The sequence below is a fragment of the Lissotriton vulgaris genome, chromosome 1_1 (assembly GCF_964263255.1).
Source record: "Lissotriton vulgaris chromosome 1_1, aLisVul1.2, whole genome shotgun sequence".
Taxonomy (NCBI): domain Eukaryota; kingdom Metazoa; phylum Chordata; class Amphibia; order Caudata; family Salamandridae; genus Lissotriton; species Lissotriton vulgaris.
The window spans coordinates 388,741,072-388,767,159 of NC_141685.1; positions in this window are offsets into that span (position 1 = coordinate 388,741,072).

The window sequence follows — 26,088 nt, forward strand, 5'->3', positions numbered from 1 at the left end:
GACACTTTGACTGTAGCACCCCCAACTCCTGTCATTTGGTCTGACCATTTTCTAGTCTCATTTCGGGTAGCGGTCCCGGATAGTGGACTTCAGAATGGGACAACCACTTCTAACAAGAGCAGGAAATGGGCTAAGTTCTGCCCAGAGGAATTTAACAAAATAATAGAATCCGAAGGCCCTCTTGAGGGCGAGGAAATTGAATCTGCCTGCGAAACACTAGACCTACGAATACAAAAGGCACTAGATCACACAGCGCCATGGACCCAGAATGCGCCAGTTAGGAAATCCAAATCAGCCCCCTGGTTCGATACTGAATTATGAGGACAAAAAGCCACATGTAAAAATCTAGAGAGAAAATGGCGGAAGTTCTATTCGGAGACAGACAGAGCCGAATATAAGAAAGGCTTAAAAGAATATCATGCCCTGATCCGAAGAACGAAGAAAACCTACTATTGCACCAGAATTAAAAATGCGAACAACTCCATGAAGGAAATGTTCCTAGTATATAGGGAACTGTCTGATCTCGCCCCACTGACAGCCCCGATAGCTGGATCAGTGAGAGCCTGTAATCAAATAGCAGAGTTCTTTGCCAGTAAAGTGGATAAAATCTATGCGGCATTTCCTGAGGCAGCTAGAGTAGGGGATGGGAGAGGGGAAACTCCCCTAACTACACAGAACAGCAACTGCCTCTCGGAATTTCTAGTGCCTTCACGGGAAGCAATATGCCATATAGCAGGCAGCATTAAATCAGGATCACCAAATGACCCAGCCCCCCCAAAAAAACTTTATGGCAGCTTACCAACTCTGGAGCCATACATCAGTCACTTACTCGCTCTCTCATTTGCATCAGGACAAGTACCTGTTGCATGAAAGAAAGCAACAGTTCTCCCTTTGAGGAAAAAGCCTAACATTAGCCTTGCTAATCTGGAAAACTTGCGACCTATCTCCCTTCTCCCCTATTTTGCCAAGATCGCGGAGAAAGCAGTTAATAAACAATTTTCTGCATTTGCTGAGACCAACGGACTGCTCCACCCCTCTCAGTCGGGATTCTGTGCTCTACATTCTACGGAGTCGGCCCTGCTGGCCTCAACGGAAGCCCTACGGAGATATGTGGATGAAGGCCAGACAGCGGCACTGATCCTATTAGATCTCAGTGCCGCTTTCGACACTGTAGCACACCACACACTGATACAGTGTCTTAAAAAGGGAGGAGTGAGAGGCAAAGCATGGAAGTGGTTGGAATCATTTCTTACTGGCCGCAGTTTCCAGGTCGCACAAGGACAGTTCAGGCCCAATGAAATAAAACTCAAGCAGGGAGTCCCACAAGGCTCCAGTCTCAGCCCCACTTTATTTAATTTGCATGTGGCTCCTGTTGGAGCGATCACAGACAAATTTGGGGTTGAGACAGTGTCGTATGCAGACGACACGCAATTGATTGTGACGCTGACGCAACCAGAAGAGCAATGTGTGGCTAATTTCAAGAGCTGCATGCAGGAACTGGCCAAGTGGATGGCGGACAACTGCCTCCGTCTTAACGGAAATCAGACAGAGGTACTGATCATAGGCAAATCTCCTTCAGTGTGGACCTCAGCGTGGTGGCCGGATGAGCTGGATGAACTGCCCACACCAAGAAATCTAGTGAAAAATCTAGGAGTCTGGCTGGATAAAAATGTATCCTTCGACCACCAGACCAAACAAGTGGCAGGCACTTGTTTTGGTACACTACGGGTCCTTAGGAAAACACTGGACCTTATGCCCACGCCGGTGCGCCATACCCTAGTCCATGCACTGATAACATCCAGGCTGGACTACGGAAACGTACTATATCTAGGAGCCAGCGAAAAATGCGTCTCTAGACTGCAACGTATACAAAACGCGGCGGCCCGCCTGATCCTTCAACTACCCAGAATGGCATCATCACAAAAAGCCCTGAGAACACTTCACTGGCTCCCTATCAGGGAACGGGTGATGTTTAAGGCCCTCTGTATAGGACATCGGATCCTTCAGGGGAAAGGCCCTAGGTACCTGCATAACTATCTTAAGCGGTATGAGCCAACACGCCAATTAAGATCCTATGGCACGGGGCTGGTGCAAGTCCCGAAGGTAAAAAAAGCAAGAATGGGGAGAAAATCCTTTAGAGCCTCGACTGCTAGGCTGTGGAACAAGCTGCCAGAAAATCTGCGCTTGGAAAACTCGGAGCTCACTTGATAGCACTGATAAAGTCATTCGGCATATCTGTTGTCAACTACGCCGATGACACTCAGTTGATTTTTTCATTTGAGGGATCGGAGACCATTTCAAGGGATGCCTTTCACCGTTGTATGGCAGCCACAGCAGCATGGTTGCGAGCCAACGCGCTGCAATTCAACGGGTCAAAAACAGAGATACTCTACTGCTCCTTGGACCGAACTCCCCGTACACTACCGGCCGATTTTTGGCCAGTGTCCATCCCGGGCTCGGTGGAGGCGGCAGAGTCAGCTCGCAACCTGGGAGTTCTATTCGAACCCAATTTGCAGCTTGATGCCTCCGTAAACAAGACGGCAGCAACGTGTATGGGTCTGCTCCGTGCTCTACGGAAAATCCTGCCACTTCTCCCGGGGGGCTCCAGAGCGGAGGTAGTGCGTAGTTCCATTCTCAGTAGGATCGACTACTGCAACGCACTACTTCTGGGTGCCCCGAAGATTCTGGTCCTAAAGCTCCAAAGGATCCAGAATATGGCCGCTAAATTGGCCTTGTCTCGACCGCGGTCCGCCTCTTCATCGGCAGCTTTGGCCGATCTGCATTGGCTCCCAGTCCAGCAGAGAATTGCGTTTAAAGCTCTTTGTCTTGTTTTTAGAGCCCTGCATAGACTGGGACCAATACCTCTTCAGAATCTCTTCCTCTGGTATCAGGCAGCCAGACCTTTTAGATCGTCTTCGGCGTTCCTGGTAAAAGTCCCTAAAATCAATAGAATGAGAATGGGTGGTCGCGCTTTTAGTTTTACGGCTGCCACGTTGTGGAATACTCTCCCTCTGGCATTGAGGAGTTGCCCTGATCTGCTTACTTTTAAAAAGGACCTTAAAACTTACTTGTTCCCCAGAGTAATGTAGCTTATGTAACAGATGTATGGATAGGTCTCAGCGCCAGGATACCCTTTGGGTGACAGCTGCGCTCAATAAGCAATAAATACATACATACATACATATTCCGTAAAGAACTTAAAACAATTCTGTTCCCCAAACTTCAGTGCTCCAAATAGGTCCTCTCTCCACAACCAGTATCAAACGCGTAAGGGAAACAACAGCAGCTACTAGTGCGGGGACACACCTTCTGGTGTAACCAAGCACTTTATAAAATGTATAATAATAATAATAATAATTGGGGTGGCAGAGTGGGCTAAAGAACGGTGATGGATTAAACCCAGATTTTTTGACTGGGTGTGAGTGTTTGATTGATTCAGATGCTCCGTCCATCACCACCCCCTTTTGTACCGCTTTTGGCCACCATAAGTGTGGCAGGGTATGCTCAGACGTGAGTCCCTTGCTCACTTTGCCACTGGATTCAAGCAAGCCGGGCTGAAGACGGCTGGAATGCCAGAAACCGGTCCTCGGAAGCTTGTTTCCGGTCCAGGGAAGACATTGCTTGGCAGTTCGGGCTGGACTGTTCCCATGAGGAACAGGGTCAGACTGATTTGCATATAGCCATGTCTGAACTGGGGTGGCAGAGTGGGCTAAAGAACGGTGATGGATTAAACCCAGATCTTTTGACTGGGTGTGAGTGTTTGATTGATTCAGATGCTCCGTCCATCACCACCCCCTTTTGTACCGCTTTTTGGCCGCCATAAGTGTGGCAGGGTATGCTCAGACGTGAGTCCCTTGCTCACTTTGCCACTGGATTCAAGCAAACCGGGCTGAAGACGGCTGGAATGCCAGAAAACGGTCCTCGGAAGCTTGTTTCCGGTCCAGGGAAGACATGGCTTGGCAGTTCGGGCTGGACTGTTCCCATGAGGCACAGGGTCAAGGCTGATTTGCATCTAGCCATTGTCTGACCTAGGGTGGTGTGGAGTGCAAACAAACGATGGATTTAGGCCCAGATCTTTGTACTGGGGTGAATGTAAGACATTGTTCTGCATTCTGTCCATCAACTGTGTTTTTTGCAATTTTCACCCCGAGTGGGCTGGGTATGCTCAGACGTGAGTCCCAGGCTCTCTACATCACTGGAGTCAAGCTATCCAGGCTGAAGAAGGCCTGATAGCCAGAAACCGGTCCTTGGATGCTTGATTTCGGTCTAGGAAAGACATGGCTTGGTAGTTCGGGCTGGACTGTTCCCATGAGGCACAGGGTCAAGGCTGATTTGCATATAGCCATTGTCTGACCTAGGGTGGTGTAGAGTGCAAAAAAACGATGGATTTAGGCCCAGATCTTTGTACTGGGGTGAATGTAAGACATTGTTCTGCATTCTGTCCATCAACTGTGTTTTTTGCAATTTTCACCCCGAGTGGGCTGGGTATGCTCAGACGTGAGTCCCAGGCTCTCCACATCACTGGAGTCAAGCTATCCAGACGGAAGAAGGCCTGATAGCCAGAAACCGGTCCTTGGATGCTTGATTTCGGTCTAGGAAAGACATGGCTTGGTAGTTCGGGCTGGACTGTTCCCATGAGGCACAGGGTCAAGGCTGATTTGTATGTAGCCATTGTCTGACCTAGGGTGGTGTGGAGTGCAAAAAACGATGGATTTAGGCCCAGATCTTTGTACTGGGGTGAATGTAAGACATTGTTCTGCATTCTGTCCATCAACTGTGTTTTTTGCAATTTTCACCCCGAGTGGGCTGGGTATGGTCAGACGTGAGTCTCAGGCTCTCCACATCACTGGAGTCAAGCTATCCAGGCTGAAGAAGGCTGATAGCCAGAAACCGGTCCTTGGATGCTTGATTCCGGACTAGGAATGGCATGGCTTGGTAGTTCGGGCTGGACTGTTCCCATGAGGCACAGGGTCAAGGCTGATTTGCATATAGCCATTGTCTGACCTAGGGTGGTGTGGAGTGCAAAAAACGATGCATTTAGGCCCAGATCTTTGTACTGGGGTGAATGTAAGACATCGTTCTGCATTCTGTCCATCAACTGTGCTTTTTGCATGTCTCAGCCTGACAGGCATTCTTCATGTCTGCAAAAAAATGTTGTGGTGGCGGCCGCTCACCTGGTAAGGACTGGCCGTGGCTGATCTCAGCTATAGTTAACTCCAGTAAATTTCAACAATAATTATCCTGTAAAAAAGTACTTTCAAGGATGCCATTTCTTTGCAGAATATTACTTATTGTACTGCCTACCGTTCGATCCATGAATGACCCGGAATTCTATCGGTGTAGGCCTTAGCCACAGTTCTGTTTCCATGGCGGCGAGAGGCTCAAAGCAGGGCGGCCGCTAATTGCAGATAAAAATATGTGAAGCGCAGATGTTTTGCAGATTGAATAACATCAATTTGTCTGAGCGCTGGGCCCGTTCCGTAGAGGTTGTTTGTTAATAACCTTGGCTTTCTTTTGGAGCTCGCTGACTACCCTGATGCAAGCTTTGCAATTTACTGAGAAATGCTAAAACTGTGATTCCAGGTATATAGAAATTGCATCAATGTCTGTGTTTTTTTAATGAGCTAGTGCAATTGGGGACCTCCATCAAACATGTCGATAATGGGTGCACAATTTAGCAGAGTGTTCCATATGTTCCCCTTCCACACAACTCTCCACACTTCTCTTCAAAAGGAGGCGGTGACTCTTCGCTTTTGACCTCTAAAAACTGTTGGGGTGCGCATTTCACCCCATACTGCCCTCTGTGAGGGAGCGTAGAGAGCAGATCCAGATACGCAAAGGGTGATCTGGTTTGCGTCCATTTCTAGAAAAGAAATCTTGGAAATAATGGGGCCAAATGGTACATTTTCCATCACAATTTGAAAGGTACAAGTTTAGACTTCTGTTAGAGTAAGTCTGAGTTATTCTGAAAAGAACGCCATGACAGATAATGTGTTGCTTGTAAAGTGAGTCTGATCTTGTCTAAGGAAGTTTGGGAGTAATAGTGGTTGTTCTAATTCTGTATACAAAAGAAGGATGAAAAGCCAAAGGCGACCTTGAAAGATTCAAGGTCGCAATAGGAGTGGGTGACACAACCTTTTGTTGCCAGCAAGCTAAACCACTGAGATATCTTATTTGAATTAGATCTTGTGGCCAGCGGATGAAAAGCAGGGTAAAACACATCTTGAACGCATTCGTGTCCTTAACTCGAACTAGTTTGCGGGGATGAGAATGTGTGGCCTGCAGATCAGAGACACATCTCTGCAACAGATACAAGAACCCACCTTGCTGGCATTGGAAAATGCGACTTGTTGGTTACACATAGATATGTCGCAGCAGGTGCATTAACCTGACATTCCATATTGCCAGGATGAGGGGCTGTAACTTGTAGGTGAGACAAACAGTAGCAGGTTACATACATATATTCATTATCAAAGTCGCTGGCATAGATTTGAACCTGTGACCCGCAGGAACATTGCCAGAGAACTCTGTGCTGAAGCGTGCATGATGCAAACAGAGGCCCGTGGGGCGGATATGTTAATTCTGACAAATGAAGCTACACTACAAATCTTTGTAGAGGGGTGCACTGCAAGTGGGAATGTCTCAGTACTGGGATATAAGTGCAAGACCCTGCACTATACAGTGATGTGCCACTACTGGGTTATAATGCAACTGTGTTGTAATCTGCGCTAGAGGCGCTGGAGGCTATGAAGGTGCATCGTGACAGACATGTACATTATATCCGTGCACGGTGCACTGTCATTAGTGGTGCGCCATTAGTGCACGATGCACTGTCACTAGAGGTGCGCCATAAGTGCACTGTCACTAGAGGTGCGCCAATAGTGCACCGTGCACTGTCACTAAAGGTGCACCATTAGAGCCCTAATGGGGAAAGCCAGGACCAGCATGGGACGGGCCGCCATTATGGCGATCGCCCTGGTCGCCGGGAGTCCAATTGGGGAGGAGGGGCCGCGTCAGCAATGACGCGGACCCTACCTCAGCGCGGCAGCCAATGGGCGCCCGCCTTCACCTAGGTTGACCCGGAAGCACTGTGGTGCTTCCGGGTTAAAGAACGTCACTTCCGCCCAAACAGGCGAATCCTAGGGCTCAACCCCTTAAAAGGGGGAGCCAGGCTGAAGAGCAGCCTCTTTGCCCCGACTGCCTCGCTCGCCACAACGTCCGCGGGAGGCGCCAGGCCCGCTAATCAATTTTGTGTTCTTTTTTCTTCCTTGTAAGTACGGCGGCGGGATTTGGCAGTGTCGAGGGAATCTGAGGACTCGCCGGCCCAGTGTGACGCAGATTATATGCCCCCAACTCTCTTGGTTTTAGGTCGGGGCACAGCCGGGGGGAGCTCGTCAGGACATCGGGAACGACACGCGATGCGGTGCTTAGGCGGTCGTGCCGGCGGGAGCCGGACCCGCTTGGCGCGCACCCAATTTCTTGTGTTTTTTTTTTTCTTCATTGCAGCGCACACAGGCGATCGAGCAAGACCGGGCCGCTGGACAGCGCGGATCTAGCGTGAGGGAGAGTTGCAGTGGTGGTCCCGTACATATTCGAATGTAGAACCAATAAATATAGACAAAATCAAATCTATATTTTAGAATGACATGTCCAGCCGGACAGAGGTCATTCGAGTTTTTACTCAATAAGCAATATTTCTGAATACCATAAAGATACCTTCCACAAGAGCCCTGTGTGGTACACAAGCCTGTGCCCAACACTTAGCGGGGTGTTTACAGTTGGTGGAAAGTTAGACAGGTTTTTAAGGCAAACAAGCGTCGTTCTGTTCAAATACTGGTTACACAGAAAATGACAAACAGCACCATTACAACAAATTAGCAATCAAAAATGTGTATAAGGTGCTTTAAGCAAGTCGACGGCGTTTCGGTCCCCCTAAGCAGTAATGGGGACCATCATCAGGACAAAACATATATTGCCTTTTATCGCTAAACCTCAAAATGCCTGAAAGGAAAAGAAGGAAATACATACTTTAAGAACAGAGCACTAATTATATTTACAGAAGTGACTCTCTGTGCAGTGTGCATTCAACCGTTACCGTGGTGGAGGTGTTTGCAAAAGTTTCCACGAGAGGCCAGTAAAGAGGTGGGAATAACTCGGTGGAGTAAGGGATCAAGTGTTCGAGGACGGAGTGAGCCAGGCTGGTAGGCTTTCTATGAATTTGTGCATTCTGAATCTCGATAACAGGTGTAGAGAAGTTTCACTCGGGGTGGATTTAGTGATTGCTAGTGCCTAATGAGATGGTGCGTACTCAAGGCGGCGATAGGACGTGAAAAATTGGGTGGATTAACGTGCCTATATCGCGAATGGTCGTAGAGTTAGGGAACTCAGTAAGCTTACCGAGGTGACATAAGAATAATATCTAGTCGTCTCGAAGAGCGATGATACCCGGAACAGCAATTTCTATATGGGGAAACAATCTATAAGTTACCAGGAGGTTAACAAATGAGTGCTACCTGAGCTGTCAGACCCAAGGCAGTGCATTAATTCTTACCCAATTACAATGTGGGATGCCGCGTTACACAATCGTAACCGGGCGACGCCAGGGTAAGCCTGTGGGAACAAGGGAGGATTTAGGAACCTTGGTTTCGGTGTTCCGATAAGGAATAGTACCTAAAGCAGCTAGCTTACTCACCGATATGGACGGTCTTGGAGTTCTTCACTGGCGTGCTAGTGTAATCAGCCAAGTTTCGTTCTTAAAATATACTCTTGGAAATGTACTGTTTTTTAAGAATTACACTCCGTGAAATGCAATGTTGGATGCTGTATTAAATTGTCACCTTGCATGCAACATCACTGTAAATACGACTCACTCAAAATGGCCGCCACAAATTGCACCCCTCGTTTATTTTTATGTATCAAGCTTCACTTGCCTTGGCCAATCACCACACACCCGCCCCTTTTTAAACTTCCTGGGCTGATTACACTAGCACGCCAGTGAAAAACTCCAAGACCGTCCATATCGGTGAGTAAGCTAGCTGCTTTAGGTACTATTCCTTATCGGAACACCGAAACCAAGGTTCCTAAATCCTCCCTTGTTCCCACAGGCTTACCCTGGCGTCGCCCGGTTACGATTGTGTAACGCGGCATCCCACATTGTAATTGGGTAAGAATTAATGCACTGCCTTGGGTCTGACAGCTCACGTAGCACTCATTTGTTAATCTCCTGGTAACTTATAGATTGTTTCCCCATATAGAAATTGCTGTTCCGGGTATCATCGCTCTTCGAGACGACAAGATATTATTCTTATGTCACCTCGGTAAGCTTACTGAGTTCCCTAACTCTACGACCATTCGCGATATAGGCACGTTAATCCACCCAATTTTTCACGTCCTATCGCCGCCTTGAGTGCGCACCATCTCATTAGGCACTAGCAATCACTAAATCCACCCCGAGTGAAACTTCTCTACACCTGTTATCGAGATTCAGAATGCACAAATTCATAGAACGCCTACCAGCCTGGCTCACTCCGTCCTCGAACACTTGATCCCTTACTCCACCGAGTAATTCCCACCTCTTTACTGGCCTCTCGTGGAAACTTTTGCAAACACCTCCACCACGGTAACGGTTGAATGCACACTGCACAGAGAGTCACTTCTGTAAATATAATTAGTGCTCTGTTCTTAAAGTATGTATTTCCTTCTTTTCCTTTCAGGCATTTTGAGGTTTAGCGATAAAAGGCAACATATGTTTTGTCCTGATGATGGTCCCCATTACTGCTTAGGGGGACCGAAACGCCGTTGACTTGCTTAAAGCACCTTATACACATTTTTGATTGCTAATTTGTTGTAATGGTGCTGTTTTTCATTTTCTGTGTAACCAGTATTTGAACAGAACAACGCTTGTTTGCCTTAAAAACCTGTCTAAATTTCTACCAACTGTAAGCACCCCGCTAAGTGTTGGCCACATTCTTGTGTACCACACAGGGCTCTTGTGGAAGGTATCTTTATGGTATTCAGAAATATTGCTTATTGAGTAAAAACTCGAATGACCTCTGTCCGGCTGGACATGTCATTCTAAAATATAGATTTGATTTCGTCTATATTTATTGGTTCTACATTCGAATATGTACGGGACCACTGTTGTTTGAATGAATATGTTCCCCGAGGTCCCCTGCTGACTGAATTGGGTCCCCTTGTTGTTTTCAATATATGGAGAGTTACAGTGATCACAGGTCTTGCGGGGCTGTTTGCTGGGCAGAAGGTTAGGCGTGAGGGAAGAACAGGGGCGCTGACGAGTCATTCTTGAGGGTGATTTTATGCGAGGGGGATGTTATTTTGCAAAAGCAGAATTGGTAATCACGGTGTGAGAGAGTTCCATAATGCGGTCCTAGGTTTGATGTGGCTGAGGAGGGGCAGGCTATTCTAGCCAGGCAAACATAGTATAACTGCGGAACCTCCTTTCCTCTGGAGCTAGGTTACCTGGTTGTGTGGGCATAAGCCAGGTGCAACAATAAACACCATTATTACCCGAGGATTTGAATTGGAGGGATAAGGAGGGGCAAGGCGGCGCTGCAAGACCTTCTTTTGTCCTTCTTTTTTCCTTGCAGCATCAACACACGGTTGGGAGAACGTCACTCTTCTTTCCTGCTCAAGTGTTGGCGATCACGGGAGGAACTACAGGCGGTCTCAGTTAACCAGCAGTCCATCGCTTCTGGGAGCCATAGACGGTTTGAGCGGGCGGCTCACCTGAGCCTACTGGGCTAGCCAGTGGGTCTTGGCTCTGGTTGCGTGACTGCAAGGGTTGACTGAGGCGTGCTACAACGTAAAGGTAACAGGGGGTTACGGTCTCCTGAGGGAGAGTTCACGTGGGGTCAGGTTGTGCACAGTTAGGCGCTTTACCATCGTCAGTCCATGCCATGGCCCCTAAGGCAAGGTGACCCAGCAAGCGTTCTCACACTGAGGTGATGCTGGAGACCCTAATGCAACAAGTGCAGGGCATGGGGCAGACCCTCAACAGATTACAGGACAAGGTGGAGGGGCCGGAAACAACAGAAGGGAGGCATAGAAGGCCTATTGTTCCCCCCCCACCACCGAAGCAGAGTAGGCGTAAGCCTAGTAGTAAGGGGAGCGGGGGAACTCAAGAACACCATTGCCCCCAGGCGATATAATTCCCGCAAGCACAGGTGGGGGCCATGCGTTAACCCCCCCCCCCCCCACATGGGGAGGAGCCGGCTGCCCTTCCAGGGGGCTAGGTGGCGGAGGGGGCAGCACCTACCACCTCAACACAGCCAGACATCGCAGCTAGCCTGGCAGCAGTATCGCCATGGCTGGAGACCGCAGGGAACTGGTCTCACGCTGCAGGGGTTTCTTCAGGGGGGGGGGGGGCGATGCGATAGACAGGGCAAAGAAATTACTGGCAGAACTAGGGCCCGGGAAACCTAAGGAGGTACCAGCACTACCGGCCGCGAATGCTTCGCAGGCGCCCACGATACCTATCGCTAACAGCGCCGTTAGGGGGGCAGCACTTGGGGCGAGGGCATTCCAGTGTCAAGCAGCAGCACAAAGGAGCTGGAGGCGCACAAGAAAGCCGATGCGACAGCACCTGCAGGTACAACTCAGCATTTGACACCACTAGGTGTGGGGGAAATGTGATCGGGTTGGGAACAAATAGGGACCTACGACCCTGCTCGCAGGCAGGTCGCTCCCCACGCTGCTGCACGGTTCTGCCTGCATTTTTTTTGCCTAATCTTGTATTTTTCCCCTGTGCCTAACTTTCTTTCTTGCCCAGACTTGTTTTTATTCCCCGGTGCCTGTACTTGCTTTCTTGCCAAGACTTGTTTTTATTCCCCTGTGCCTGTACTTGCTTTCTTGCCCAGACTTGTTTTTTTTCCCCTGTGCCTGTACTTGCTTTCTTGCCCAGACTTGTTTTTATACCCCTGTGCCTAACTTGCTTTCTTGCCAAGACTTGTTTTTATTCCTCTGTGCCTGTACTTGTTTTCTTGCCTAAACTTGTTTTTCCTTCCTGTGCCCAGTTCTCCCGCGGCCCCCGCCCATTTTTCCCGCCGCTGCGTCCCTGTGGCCCCGCCCACCTGCAATCCCATTTGCTGCCCCACTCCCCCCTCCCAGCTGCTCCTCCCTCCCACATCCCCTTATATGGAAGCCGCTACGCGGCCGCGCAGCGGGCGCGCCGCTGACGCACCTAAGGCAAGCCCATCCATGCCTGGACCGCTCCCAGTGCCAGGACCCCTAGACAACATGATCACCACGATGCCCGACACCGCTAGGATGCCAGAACCCTCCAAGCACTCAACACCGGACGATCACACACCTGCTTGCTGGCTGCCCCGAAGCGCACCCATGGAGCTTTCACCTGCCGGAACAGCAGCTTCACAAGCATCCGCCCCACCATGCTGCCAACCAAGAAAGAACCCAACCACCTCAGATGCATCCTTCTCAACACCCGCTCCGTCCGAAAACATGCTGTTGAACTCTGGGACCTACTCGACTCAACCTCCCCAGACGTCGCCTTCCTGACGGAGACCTGGCTGAACCCCGCCTCGGCACTCGACATAGCCTCAGCCGTCCCGGAAGGCTACAAGATCACCCGCAAGGACTGCACCAACAGAGCAGGAGGAGGAATTGCCATCATCCACAGGAACACTCTCAGAGTCTCGACCAACACCGACGACACCCTCAGCACCGCCGAACACCTGCACTTCCAGATCCACACCGACCCCAACACCACCCTCAGAGGAACCCTCATCTACAGACCGCCCGGACCCGAACCACAGTTCAGCGACTTGAGGTAATTGGAATTTTTATGGTCAATTGTGTCCCCTAACGTAGACCCCAACGGCTCCATGTACGTGCTTCAAGTACATGTAATTTCCCTCCACGACCAGATATAAAGACGCAAATACATTTGCGTCCAACGTTAACATGTCTTCTTTCAGATCCACCATGAATGGGTCGATAATTCTGTTCCTAAGTATGCCGTGCCCCCGTCTTTACATGGTGCACTTTCACGTTTTCCTGACTCTGTTGAGTTAGGCCCTGATTTCTGCCATCGAGCCTTTTCTGTCTTCTGCCTCAGAAAGCTGCAGCCTGGATCTGCATCCATGACCCTTACCTTACTCCCTGCGCGGCGAGCGGTGCCAGGCTCGGCCTGCTTGCCTGCCAAGACAATTCAGCCTTCAAGTTATCTGCTCCGCTCCTCGAAAATACATTCCTGTCTAGTGATTTAGGTAAACATCTCCCCAGCTGCAGAGCAAAGGGCCCGGCCTTTCTGTCTCCATGCACGAAATTCATTGCTCCCGTTACCATGGTAGGCCCATGGCCCCTCGCATTACACATAGACACGTAGACACATATGCACGCACTAGCAGCCAGTATAGAATAGCCTCTACCCGACAGACCTTTCCTTCTAGATAAAACAGTTCTCCAAACACAAGATATCAGATACGATTTGGGTTTAGGTTGTTCTGACATGCCAGACTTCTGTCTCCCCTTATAGTGCTAAATGTCAAGTCCCCTTCACCCTCCAGTTCCACGTCAATCACACGTCATGTTGCCTGCGCGCGCAGCCAGCCATATATTTCTGCTGACACTGCAGGATTCCTCTATGAATCCACCCACTTGTGACATTTTCATGTGACGTTTCTAGTACGCCCTCGTGCACGCCCTCTGTTACGCACATGTGTTCTTATCTTGTCTCTTTCAGCTGTTACGCCTTCTGTATCCATCACCATTGTATGCATTTACTATATATAATGTGCACTGTTAATAAAGTATTGTCTATCCCTTCCTGAACCTTCGTGGTGATGGAACATGATACCATGGTTCGAACCATTCCATTACATGGAATAAAACCCTTATAAACTCAGACCCCACGGACTCTGCCTCTCATTTGATTGAGCTATTTTATTGAACTTATACCGCATAGAAATTCAGTATACGGTAAATCTTTATTTACCACATAATTTGGCGCCCGAACAGGGACCCCTCCCCCACCTTACACGCCGGCGATGCGTCTCAGGCCTTGCCCCCTGCCACAGCCGTGACGGACAACTACGCGTACCCGCAGGATTTCCTGTATCTCCCTCAGGCCTACGGAGGTGACGGAGACTGCGATCGACATCCAGACGAGGCGGTGAGGAGTGCGGAGGATCCCGACCAGAGCCCAGCCGAGAGAGCAAGGTCCGAGGTGTCTAGAGGCCCACCAGTTCCAAAGTACCTACGTCACGTGTCGAGTCCAGTCCAGTCCGGTCCAGTCTAGTCGAGTTTCCGAGGCCTTCCGTTTCCGTGCTTCCCGGTGAGTACCGTTGCTGGGGACGCATCTAGACGGGTGCATTAATTTGTGTCCGGTCAAGACGGGTGTGGGTACACAGACCCGGTCTGCACTGTTTTAGCAGTGTATCTGTACTGTTTAGCAGTATATCCAGTAACAAGTTATCGAGTTATTGTTCGTTCTGAAATGTTTAAATGTATTTTAAATGTCGTGGTATGAGTGATTGTTTGATCTTCATTCCTGTGGTTTTTGTATTAGTTGTGTCTAAGTTCGAGTAAGTATCAAGTATCAAGAATCGAGTTACAGGATGCCACTGTTCTCTAAACTGAGACAGATAGGAACTAGAAAAGGGATACTTGAGGAAGCTGTTCCCATCCCACCCAGGGACACTCCTGGTCATTTTATGTACCACAAGCACGGCTTAGATGCCGTATTATATCTCGACTTGTGGGTGGATTACACTAAAGACTTAGCAGAGAAGCAGAGATGGCCCGCTACAGGGACATGGGATGCCGAGTGCATCATGAGAGTAGAAGAAGCGTTGTGGAAAAAGAAAGCCAGACAGTCACAGAAAGATGCCATTGAATTATGGCGTAAAGAAGCACACAGACGGACAGAGAAAGCACTTAGAAAAGCAGAGAAAAGTAGAGAGGATTCAGAAAAAGCCAAAGAAAAAGAACTACTAGAAGAAGGAGAACGAGTTAGAATGGAACAACACGACAGACAGAGTAATGCCATTTTGACAGGATTGTATCCAGTCCTGGCCGAGGGCCTGCCCAAGGCGGCCCCGGAAACACCGAAAAATCTGCCCCCTCCATTGGTTCCGACTAAGTTACGTCATAAGACCGCAGCAGACATTTTCCTTTCTTCCTATTTAGACGATGTAGCTCCCGCATATACCAATGTACCCGCTCATGTACCACCTGCTGACGTTAACCGATCCCATGATCATCAGCCCCCAGGTCCGCAACAGCAGACCCCTCCCGCACCACTTCCTCCACTTAATCCTTTTGGTACTGGCACGGTCCAGGTTCCAACCACGTTACAGCAGGTACCGACCCTACAGCCAGGTTATGCCCAAGCCTCCGCCTCAGGAGGTGCTACAGGAGGTTATCACACCCCGCCACAGTTACAACGAATGACAATGAGAGAATTCGTAATGTCGCGAACACCTAAGGGAGCCCCAGCCGAAAAGCTTAGAGAACAGCTTACAGATTGCAGATATGACACAGTGCCTGGTAAAACGGGACCCATGTTGTTAGCTTCCCTACGTTTAAGACGTGTCACAAATTATTTGCAATTGCTACCAGAAATGCCAGATCATCTAGACAACTTGTATCATTTTATTAGAACAGGAGAAAGACCGGAATGTGTTGGTGAAGCCATGTCACGTCAGAAAGTTGAGAACAAAGGTTTAATTATGCGATTTATGGTTAATTGTTTAATAAGGGAACAAGATCAGACAGGTTTTCCACAAGATGAGATGGATAGATTGAACAGATGGAGTCAGAATATTGCTGGAGGTAAACATGATAAAGAGAAATGTGTACATGCTATGGTTAGAAAGATCTGTAAAGAAATAATAGCAATACATGCCCGTCGAGAGTCTGAAGAACCACTCGAATCAGACGATCAGGACTCCTCGCAGGAGGATGAACCAGAGAAGACAGCAGAAACATCACAACTAGCAAGTAGAGACATGATGGCATATGTAGGTAGAGAGAGACTCCCTAGACCGTATCCTCTTGATAGGCCCTTCGATAGACCCATTCGTTTAGAAAACAAGAAACGTTACCTTTGCCCGATACCAGAGCGATGTACCCTCGAACATGTATTCCAAATTACTGACAAAGTACTAAAAGAGAGAGTAGGTTATCACAAACTCAATACCCTACGTGATCAGGAACTAGCCCGGTCCGCAGTACAGTGGGCCGGAGATGACAGTATATATAAAGATGATTCAGTAGTGCAAACATTTTTAAGTCTTACTCCGGAAGAACAGCGATTAGCTGGTATATACATGATCCAACACCTATCAATCAATCAATCAATCAATCAAAGACATTTATAGAGCGCACTACCTACCCGTAGGGTCTCGAGGCGCTTTGGGGGGGGGGAGGGTGCCGCTACTGCTCGAACAGCCAGGCCTTGAGCTTCTTCCTGAAGGAGAGGTGGTCTTGGGTCAGGCGCAGGTCGGCCGGGAGGGAGTTCCAGGTCTTGGCGGCCAGGTAGGAGAAGGACCTTCCCCCTGTAGTGGCTCTGCGGATGCGTGGGACGGCGGCGAGGGCGTGGCTGGCGGATCGGAGGTGGCGTTTGGGAGCGTAGAAGTTGATTCGTTTGTTGAGGTAGCTCGGGCCTTGGTCGTGGAGAGCTTTGTGTGCGTGGGTAAGGAGGCGGAAGGTGATTCTCTTGTTGACCGGGAGCCAGTGCAGGTCTCTTAGGTGTCCGGAGATGTGGCTGTGTCGTGGGATGTCGAGGATGAGTCTGGCTGAGGCGTTCTGGATGCGCTGGAGTCTCTTCTGGATCTTGGCGGTGGTTCCGGCGTAGAGTGCGTTGCCGTAGTCCAGTCGGCTGGTGACGAGGGCCTGGGTGACGGTCTTCCTGGTCTCTGTGGGGATCCACCAGAAGATCTTCCGAAGCATGCGCAGGATGTTGAAGCATGACGAGGAGACGGCGTTGACTTGCCTGGTCATGGAGAGGGAGGAGTCCAAGATGAAACCCAGGTTGCGTGCGTGGTCCGTCGGTCTGGGTGCGGTGCCCAGGGCGGGGGGCCACCAGGAGTCGTCCCAGGCGGAGGGCGAGGAGCCCAGGATGAGGACCTCCGTCTTATCTGTGTTCAGCTTCAGGCGGCTCGTCGTCATCCACTCGGCTACCTCTCTCATCCCTTCATGCAGGTTGGCTCTGGTGGCGGCGGGGTCGTTGGTCAGGGAGAGGATCAGCTGGGTGTCGTCGGCGTAGGAGATTATGTTGAGATTGTGTTGGCGTGCGATGGCCGCGAGGGGGCTCATGTAGACGTTGAAGAGAGTCGGGCTCAGTGAGGATCCTTGAGGGACGCCGCAGATGACTTTGGTGGCCTCTGACTTGTACGGTGGTAGGTGGACTCTTTGTGTTCTTCCGTCGAGAAAGGAGACGATCCATTCCAGCGCCTTCTCCTGGATTCCGACGTTGCTGAGGCGCTGCACTAGGGTGCGGTGGCAGACCGTGTCGAAGGCCGCGGAGAGGTCTAGGAGGATGAGGGCCGCTGTTTCCCCGTTGTCCATCAGGGCTCGGATGTCGTCGGTGGCGGCGATGAGGGCGGTCTCGTGCTGGGGTTGGCACGGAATCCGGACTGCGATGGGTCGAGGGATCCATTCGTCTCGAGGAAGGTGGCCAGCTGTTTGTTGACGGTCTTCTCGATGACTTTGGCTGGAAACGGGAGTAGCGAGATGGGGCGGTAATTCTTGAGTTCGTGGGGTCTGCTGTAGGTTTCTTCAGTAGAGCGCTGAGTTCGGCGTGCTTCCAGCTCTCGGGGAAGGTGGCGGTGTCGAATGAGGTGTTGATGATGTCCCGCAGGTGGGGTGCGATGACAGCGTCGGCTTTGTTGAAGACGTGGTGGGGGCAGGGGTCTGTTGGAGATCCGGAGTGGACGGAGTTCATCGTGTGGACGGTGTCTTCGGTGTTGACCGGGGTCCAGGCGCGGAGGGTGGTGGTGGGTGGAGGTCCTGCGGTCGTGGCGTGCGTCGGTTGAGTGCTGAAGCTGTCGTGTATGTCCGCGATCTTGTTGTGGAAGTAGGAAGCGAGGGAGTTGCAGAGGTCTTGCGAAGGGGTGATGTTGTTGTTTCCGGCGTTGGGGTTGGAGAGCTCTTTCACGATGTTGAAGAGTTCCTTGCAGTTGTGTGCGTTGTTGTCCAGTCGGTTTTTGAAAGCCGTTTTCTTGGCGATGCGGATCAGTTGGTGGTGTTTCCGGGTGGCGAGCTTTAAGGTGGTCCTGTTGTCCGGCGTGGGTTCCCTTCTCCAGGCTTTCTCGAGGGCTCGGCAGTTCTTCTTGGAGCTCTTGAGTTTGTTCGTGAACCATGGGGCTCTCTTACTGCCGGGTCTGCTGGGCGGGGTCCTCAGTGGGGCGAGTTCGTCCGCGCAGTTGCTGATCCACTTCGTGAGGTTGTCGGCGGCCTGGCTGGGGTTCGCTGAGCTGGCCGGAGGGTGCTGGCTCAGGGAGGCGGCGAGCTGGTCGGCTGTGATCTTGTTCCAGCTTCTTCGGGCAACCTGTTGCTGGTGGTGGTGGGTCGTCGTTCTTCTGAAGGTGAAGTGGATGCATCTGTGATCTGTCCAGTGGAGTTCTGTGGCGTGGCTGAAGGCGATGTCTCTGCTGGATGAGAAGATGGCGTCGAGTGTGTGTCCGGCGAGGTGGGTGGGGGTGGACACCAGCTGCTTTAGTCCAAGGTTGGCGAGGTTGTCGAGCAGGGTGCTGGTGTTGCAGTCGTTGTTGTTCTCCAGGTGGAAGTTGAAGTCAGCCAGGAGGATGTAGTCAGCGGAGGGGAGGGCGTGCGGGCTGACGAAGTCGGCGATGTCCTCGCTGAATTGAGTGCGTGGTCCCGGGGGTCGGTAGATCAGGGTGCCTCTGAGGGTGGTCTTCGGGTCGGTGTGGATCTGGAAGTGCAGGTGTTCGGCGGAGGGTGGGGTGTTGTCGGTGCTGGTCGTGATGCGGATGGTGTTCTTGTGGATGATGGCGATGCCTCCTCCCACCTGGTTGGTGTTGCGGTCCTTCCGGGTGATCTTGTATCCTTCTGGGATGGCGATGGCGATGTCGGGCGCTGAGGAGGCGTTCATCCAGGTCTCCGTGATGAAGGCAACGTCAGGGGCTGTGGTGTCGAGGAGGTTCCAGAGTTCGATGGCGTGTCTGTGGACGGAGCGGGTGTTGAGCAGGATGCACTTGAGGTGGTTTCTGCTGGTGTTCGGTTTGGCAGGTGCTGGTGTCGGGCGGGTCCGGATGCAGGTGAACTTGCAGGTGTTGCAGCTGAAGGGTCCGTGGAAGCGTCGTGGGGTGGCTCTGCAGCATCCCGGGACTCGGCCGGTGTTGAGTGCGATGAGGGTGGCGGCGGTGTACGTCAGGCGGGTCGGTCGGGGTCCTCGAGGGCCAGGGGTCCTGGCACTGGGCGCGGTCCAGGCGTGGACGGGCGTAGACAGGCTTACCTTTGGCGCGCCTTCGGCGCACAAACGGCGCGCCCGCTGCGCGTGACCGCTGCGCGTTCGCACGGTCGCCATATAAGGCGAAGTGCGCGGGTGGGCGGAGCAGCTGGGAGGCGGGAGCGGGGAGGGAACAGAAGGAAAAAAGGGGCGGGGTCAGCGGTGGTGGCGGGAAGCGGGGAGCGGGGAGGGAAGACGGAGGGCGGCGAGGTAGGCGGGCAAACAGGAAGGAGAACGCTAACACGGGCACAAAATGATAAATAACAGGCACAAACGGAAATCAAAAACGCTAACACGGGCAAAAAATACTAATAATACAAGCACAAATGAAGAACAAAACAAAACAAAACAAACGACAGCAGCGTCAACCGGCAGCGAGGCAGGCAGCGAGGTAGAGGGCAAGGCAATGGGGCACACGCAGCAGCTGGTGGCCGTGCGGCGCGGGGGTGTCCCACAAGCATTATACAGTATGAAAACCAAGCATCTGATCCAGGTCCGTTATATAGTTTATTGCAAGACTTACTCCTGAGAAGATGGAGAGGTCTAGGTACTGATCTAATCGAAACAATTTTAGAACAACGCCACAAATATAGAACCTTCTTGGCTCCACATCTTGTCTCTGTTTCACCTCCAGTCAGGAAACCATTTCACTTTGACTTTGACAAACAGAACCCTTTACGAGAAGTACATCCAGTCAGGAACACTGATGATACCCTTACACGTGTTTACGTATACACGCCTATAACTAAAATGGAATTATTGGAAATGAAGAAAATAGTGCCCAGTCATGATAAAGACCCTGCAGGTTTCCACCGTGAAATAAAAGACATGTTACTCATGGGAGATTACACCTATCCCGACATTATGAAAATATTGAAAGTTTTATTGCCTGCCGGTATTTACGAGAAACTCAAAGAAAAGGAATGGGAGGTGGGAGACCAAAAGATTGATTGGGCTGCATTAGAAACCGAAGAGACTGGTCGAACCCCAGGTTTGGGTCTTGGGGATAAGACTAAAGCATTACCAGGACTGTTAGTACAGGTTTTGCCACGTCTGTTAGCAACTAAAAAGGAAGACTGGGATGCAATCTCAGCCTGCAAACAGAAACCCGATGAAGACACTAGTGATTTTTATTCCCGATTTGAGAAATGTTTTATTATTAATAGTGGTCTGAAAGTAAGTAGCGAGTCATACCCACACCTTTTTGTATCCAAATTAGTCGAGAATTCATTGCCGCAGGTTAAGAACCGTGTACTGAAAGTCGAGAGCACATGGCAAGCTAATACCCCCTCCCAAATGTTACAAATGTTACAGTATCATCAGAACAGGATCAGGGAAGAACATGATCATGAACAGAGACGTATGAAAGACACGAAAATGAAAATGCTAGTTGCTCAGTCAGTTCCAGCCGACGGTCATAAAAGGGGTACTACACAATCCAATAATTCAAATTCAGCAGCTCCTGTTAAAGGGATATGCAACTATTGCAAACAGCCAGGTCACTATGTAAACGATTGTGCAGTTTTGAAACACAACATAAGTACAGGTAAGACTAAAGAGAGACCGCGTCCTCCTAGACAGGACCAGGCCCCACAACAAGTTCCACAGAATGTCCAGCCTATGCAGACTCCACAACAGACTGTAGCGGTACCACAGCCACAACCCATTGCCGCAACACAACATGCAACACAGCAGATGTACCAATATGCACAATCTGACTATCCCGATTATCAGCGATACACATGAAACAGCCTAGAGAGGGAGGTTGGCTTGCCTCTTATTGAGGTTCCTGTAGATCAAGAGGGTCCTTATGTACATAGTCAGGTATTAGGGAAAGATAGAAAGTTTTTGATTGACACAGGGGCAAGCAGGACGACAATAAGTCACGACGAGGTTCCAGGGGCACCCCTCTCAGGCTCACAGAATGTTTCCCTTGGATTTTCAGGAAAGCCTATTGTTAATGAAGTATCGAAACCAGTTCCACTTGCAGTTGGTCCATTGTCCCGCACTACAGATTTATTACTCACGAAATCATGTCCGGAAAACTTACTTGGTATAAAGACCCTGAAGGCTCTAGGAGCTGTAATATGTTGTTCTCCGGAAGGAGTAAGGTTGTTCCTTCGTGATTTTAAAGGCCATTATGTATTGAGAGATTGACCCCAGGTTACAGAATGTTCCTGCACAATTATGGGCGAAAGGCCTCACTGATGTAGGTTGCATGCACATCACTCCATATCGCGTCACACTGAAGCCAGGAGTAGTACTACCACGCATTCGACAATACAAGTTACCACCAGATGCTGTAGTGGCTTTACTGAAAATCATTGACGAGCTCATTGCACAAGGAGTGGTTGTAGAAACCGACTCCAATCTATGTAATTCCCCTATCATTCCAATCCTTAAACGTACTGATCCAAATGCACCTCCAGTTTATCGATTAGTTATCGATTTACGAGAATTGAATAAATGTATTGTACCACAGTACCCTGTGGTTCCAGACATTTCCTCATTATTGACAGCTATTGATTCAGAGGCAACGTTCTTTACTGTAATCGATCTCAAGAACGCCTTCTTTAGTGTCCCCATTGATCCGGAAAGCCAATACCTTTTCGGATTCTGTTTAAATGGCCGAAGCTTTAAATTTGCACGTGCACCTCAAGGATTCACAGAAAGCCCCAGTATCTACAGCCAAGCATTGAAAAGACAACTTGACAGTATCCACATGCCTGACAACACTGCCCTACTCCAGTACGTCGATGATCTGTTGATCACGGCCCGTAGTGAACAAGAATGTGAACAAGCGTCACTGACAGTTTTGCATTTCCTGGCGGACAAGGGACACAAGGTGTCTCCTTCGAAGCTACAATTCTGTGCCCAGCAAGTGGTGTACCTTGGGCACTTGCTGTCCAAGTGGGGTAGGCAGCTGACACCTGACCGAATTCAGTTAATTGCACATCTTCCGCAACCTAAGACGCAGAAAGAAGTACGAGCCTTTATTGGACTCACTTCCTATTGTAGACAATGGATTCCACAATATGCATTCCTAGCTAAACCACTCATACGGTTGACAACTCAGGAGGCAGCGTCTTCGACTGTCCTCCCTTGGACTCAGGAACATACGCAAGCTTTTGACGAATTAAAGAAAGCCTTATGTCAAGCACCGGTTTTAGCAACACCATGTTACAGTAAGCCTTTTACACTTTTTGTCACAGAACGCGAAGGTACTGCATTGTCAGTACTCACCCAGGATCAAGCAGGTTCACACAAAGCGTGTGCTTATTTTTCTAGTACATTAGATCCAGTAGCCCAGGCTCTGCCTGCGTGCTTGAAATCTGTAGCAGCAACAGCCCTAGCGATCAGACAAAGTGATTCCATAGTGTTAGGACATCAATTGATAGTACAAGTTCCACATTCCGTGGAAGTCCTTTTGAACAGAACACAGACTCAGCACTTGACTATAGCACGACTGACAGGTTATGAATTGACATTGTTTCAGCCACACATAGATATCAGGCGCTGCAATACATTGAATCCTGCTACACTTTTACCATTAAGTGAGACAGACCCTTTGGCACATGATTGTGTTGAAGTTATTACCATTACGACGAAGCCCAGACAAGACTTAACAGACACCGTATTACCAGACCCAGACCTGACACTCTATGTGGATGGTTCATGTATGAGAACAAGTAGAGGAGAGTTAGTGGCCGCATATGCAGTCACGACGGAAACTGAAGTCATAGAAACACATCGCATTGATACACTGTTAGCCCAAGCAGCAGAGCTCATTGCTCTGACTCAAGCCTGTATACAAGCAAAGAACAGGAGAGTCAACATATACACGGATTCCCGTTATGCATTCGGGGTCGTACACGACTTCGGTGTACTCTGGCGAGAAAGAGGTTTCTTGACCTCTCACGGAGCCAAGATTCAGCATGGTCCCCTCATTCAAGCTCTGTTAGAAGCAATACATTTGCCTACAGCCATAGCCATTATGAAGTGCAGGGCACATACGAAAGTCACAGATACCATTTCCCAGGGTAATGACCTGGCAGATCGAACAGTCAAGCATACAGCTCAGACTCATACTCACACAATTGATATGACAAAGACAGTAGTCCTGACACCGACACATTGCATGACAGTTAGGGATCCCGCCCTAGATGTAATTGACATACAGACACATGCTATACCAGACGAAATCAAGAAATGGATTGAACTAGGAGGGATACAGACAGAACAGGGATGGATGACGAAGGGAAAAGCCACATGGTTTCTCCCCGACTCTATGGTTCAAGTTATCATTAACACAGCACATAGTCCTGCACATTTAGGAGAAAAAGCTATGTTAGACAGTATTCAAAACCTTTGGTTCAATAAGCATTTACGAGCAGCAGCAAAACAGAAACTGCGTACTTGCATGATCTGTTGTCAGTTCAACCCAGGTAAAGGCATTCCCGTAGAGCAAGGTGGATTTCATCCTCCCGATCACCCTTTCGAAGTCCTCCAGATGGATTATATCCAGATGGAACGTTGTCGAGGATTCAAGTATGTCCTCGTAGTTGTATGTGCACTTTCCCGATGGACAGAAGCATATCCAGTCCCAGACTACACTGCTACGTCCACTGCCAAGCAGCTGGTACGTGAATTCTTCCCACGGTATGGTTTGCCCCGTATCGTATACTCAGATAATGGTCAGCCATTCTCGTCCTAGCTTATGAAGCAGGTATCACTCCTGCTAGGATATCAGTGGAAGTTCCACTGTGTCCGACATCCCGAGGCAGCAGGTCTCGTGGAGAGACACAATCAGACCCTGTAAACACGTCTCGCCAAAATATGTAAAGAGAAGGGCGTAGATAGGATAGTAGCCTTACCAGTTGCTCTTTTTTTCATGAGAATGGTAGCCCATTCAAGAACAGGGCTATCCCCGTACGAGGTGGTTTTTGGCAGGCCACCGAATATGTGGGGGACGCCTCTGCCTCGTAAGATCACAGATGTTGACTGTAATATGCTGACAGATTACCTTGCCTCCTTGATGTCTGCACTACAATCATGTCGTTCACAGGTAGCCGCAGCCTTTCCCGACAACACTGAGGTGAAGCCACACGAGATCGTTCCTGGAGACCTAGTGTTTATCCGGAATTTCGATAGGAGGAGTCCGCTGGAGCCCCGCTGGCAGGAGCCGAAGCTTGTTCTGCTGACAACAAGGACTGCCGTTAAGGTGGAGGGCCGCAAAGGCTGGCTCCACTCGAGTCACATCAAGAAATACCATGGACTTCCACCAAAAACAGACTCCCAACCCTGCCCCATTCCAGAGACTGATACTAAACTCCCCCTGGTAGAAAAAACTCCTCAGCAGGAGTTCCGAATGAAATTGAGGTCTAGCAAGTCAGACAGTTTAATTGTTTAAGTCCTCCCCTAGGTGAAGCGGTTAGACAGGTTCCTGACATGTATCAGTTAGACCCCAATAGAGAGAGAGATAGACAGAAACAGATCAAGAAAGAGAAATATTGTAAATCTCTCCGCAGCCACTGCATTGTGACATTATTGATTATGTTTTTTCTGAGTCTTACGATTATTGTTACAGGTTTATTATTACACATGTATTTTCCTATTTCCATACGTGCACCTTCTTCCTCAAATGACACTGTCGAACATACTTTCAGTGAATTACCCCCTCACGAGTTATCATACCGACTTGCGCTGCGCAACAATACTTTCATCAGTATGTTACATCATTCTCATCAGACCAGCAACGCTACAAAGTGTTGGATATGTGGCCGACTCCCCCCCTATCAGAAATACAAGGGAGTTCTGCCCCTCTTTCCGTACCCGTTTACACACAATGGTTCCTGTGGTGCATGGTTTAGTTTAATGAATTCTTTAAATTCTGATTCCATAGTTTACCAGGGCAATTGGGTATGGGGAAATCTGAACACAGTTATGCATAAAGTATGTTTCCCTGACAAGGAGGGTCTTCCACAGAGGGCAGGGACCGATCTAGAAAACGAAGTGTATGGATTAGGTAATTTTACACTTAACCTCATGATTCTGAATGTCCAGTCCGATACAAAACCAGACTTACCCGCTATGTCAGTATTACCAGTCAAAGGTGAATTATGTGTCAGAAAGAACGGTTCAGTACACCTAGGTCATAGTAAATGTACTACTGTGATTGAATTCAGTGATAAAGGCAAGTCTACATTTAAAGCCTCCCGTCATTCCTACTTCATTTGTGGCCAGACAGCCTCCGTACGTTTACCTCTAGATTGGGATGGTACTTGTTACATTGCATTCCTTCTGCCACCTGTTTTCCTAGCCCCACCAGATTATTATAGGGACTCCCATCTAGTACACAATAGACCCAAGAGAGATCTCCCGATTGTCGACTATACTGAAACAGCGTGGGAGCAATACACAGACTTTAATAAAGGTTTCTTTCCCTATCTAGGTACTGTCTCGAATAGTAAACTGATACGTAGATTAACAAGAACCCTTGAAGCCGTAGTAAATGAAACTACTTCCGCCTTAGGCAACCTAACAGAGGAACAGTCTGCTATGAGACTTGTTGTTCTTCAGAATCGTCTCGTTCTTGACGTCATCCTGGCCGATAGGGGTGGAGCTTGTAGGGTCATCGG